At 36.2% G+C, this 2163-nt stretch overlaps 1 pseudogene; it reads right to left on the bottom strand.

Annotated features, from left to right (window-relative positions):
* Positions 1-929: 929 nt before the first annotated feature.
* On the bottom strand, positions 930-1178 carry LOC115899599 (annotated as a pseudogene).
* Between the last annotated feature and the right edge of the window lie 985 nt (positions 1179-2163).

The raw sequence follows: 2163 nt of genomic DNA on the forward strand, positions 1-2163 counted from the left end.
TCACGTAATTCTGCCTCAGCCTAACAAGTAGCTGGGACTACAGGCGCCCGCCACCACGCCTGGCTAATTTTTTGTATTTTTAGTAGAGACGGGGTTTCACCACGTTAGCCAGCATGGTCTTGATCTCCTGACCTTGTGAGCCAACCACCTCGGCCTCCCAAAGTTCTGGGATTACAGGCGTGAACCACTGCGCCCGGCCAGGAAATTTTAAATTTTTACAGGGTTGGTATCTTCTAAAACATTTGTATTTTCTTACAGATTTGTAGTTTTATTAAATTTTGATTAGAAAATCTTACTTGAATTATTTTACTTTCTGGAATTTATTGAGGCTTTACTTGTGGTCTAGTCCAGTTAGTTTTTATATATATACAAGTGCACTGAACAACGAATATTCTCTAATTTAGAGGAAAATAATATACTGCTATCCAGTTGCTTATTAATTTTTGTTTGTATTTTCTATATTTTCATCATTTTTTGTCCATTCATTTACCTATTACATAAAAAGGTGTGATAAAGTCTCCTGTTTTTAGAGTGTCTCTATTTTCCCTTCCATTTCCTGTAGTATCTCCTTTGTAACTGTTGCTATTGTGTCATTTGTTATGAATTGCAGACTTTAGCTTCAAGAAGTGTACTTCTTTGTCTTGATTAATGTTTTCTGGCCTGAATTCTACCTTTCCTGATATCAAAATTGTAACTCCTGCTTCATTTTTATTTGCATTTACCTGTTGTATATTCACTCATCCTTTTAATTTTAACCTTTTGTTTGTTTCACGTTTCAGTTAAGTATTAATCAATGTATTCTCCAACACATTACATCAGCATGATTTCATACATCTAGAAGAGAAATATTTCCTGGTTATGTAGAAAATTGTGCAGATGGCTTCTGGAAGACTTTCATTCTAAAGCAGCTTTATAGTGAAACATTTCATTTAAATATCTAGACCTTCTTTCTTCAGTTTGCTGTAATCTATATTCATTGAGTAAAACTCATTTTGATCATTGGGACCCCATTTTTTCCAGGGCTCTGGGTTATTCTTTCTGTCCCAGCTAACATCTGGATTGAGCAATGCCAGATGCAAGACAAATAGTGCTACTCCAGTACCTCCAGCTCCAATAAATACAAAGACGGGGATCAAGCTTGGATGCTTCTTGGCCTGACTGAGAATCTGTCAGAGCATGTTTGTGGCAGAGGTCTCTGACTCAAAAGGAAAGAAAAAGCTTAGCCACTAGGCCCTGGGCTAAATAGTATCTCAATTTTAACCTTTTGAATTTGCTTATTTCAATTGTGTCTCTTGAATACAGCATAGTGTAGGGTTAGCTTTGTTAGTCAATATGAAAATCTCTTTCAGTAATCAAGATAAGCTGTTACTTTTATTAATATTATTGATATGTTTGCTTTCAGTATTATCATATTGTATGTTACATTTGCCACGTACTGTGTGGTCTCTTTTCCTTCCTATTTATTTTCCTTTAGTGTTTAGGAAAGTGTGTGTATTTGTTGAAGTCCTTACATTTATACTAACACCTTTATATAATATCTTTAGTCCCCTCTATAGTAACTCACTGTCTTTAGGTTCTCTAATATGTGGAGTACTAAAGTTAGCTAGTACTAGCTAAAAAGGCAGAGTCACAAGGGACAAAGTAAACAAAGGTACTAGGGAGAATCCTTTTTGAATGGGTTTGTGAGTGTAGCAAGCCTCCTGGGGCAGCTCAGAGGAGACTGGTACAATTGTGAAGCACCGTACTGGCATGAAGTTGCTTACAGCATCACTACCTAGTCCAACAAGACAAGAAACAGTGATCAAGATCAGAATGGGAACTCTCTAAATAGGATGGGGCCATTATCAGGGAAACAGCATAGAAGAGAATAATATGCAAAAAAGCTGATATCAAAAAGACACTTCAAAATCTTGCTTGGGTTTGGCTTCGTTAGTTAGAGATTCTCTTCAAAAATTCTTTAATTCCAGACCCAGAACAAGCATCCTGTTACTCCATTTTTAATCTAAACTGCCAGCTTGCCCCATTTTAAACCTATTCGATTATTCTTGGAAATAGAAAATGAAGTTTGAATTAAATCTACTGAGGCCACCGTTAGTATCAAAGAGGTCTTTTCCACAGAACATCCTGACAAGAAAGTGTTTGGTAACTAATGATGAGTTATAA

The sequence above is a fragment of the Rhinopithecus roxellana genome, chromosome 9 (genome assembly GCF_007565055.1).
Source record: "Rhinopithecus roxellana isolate Shanxi Qingling chromosome 9, ASM756505v1, whole genome shotgun sequence".
Classification (NCBI taxonomy): domain Eukaryota; kingdom Metazoa; phylum Chordata; class Mammalia; order Primates; family Cercopithecidae; genus Rhinopithecus; species Rhinopithecus roxellana.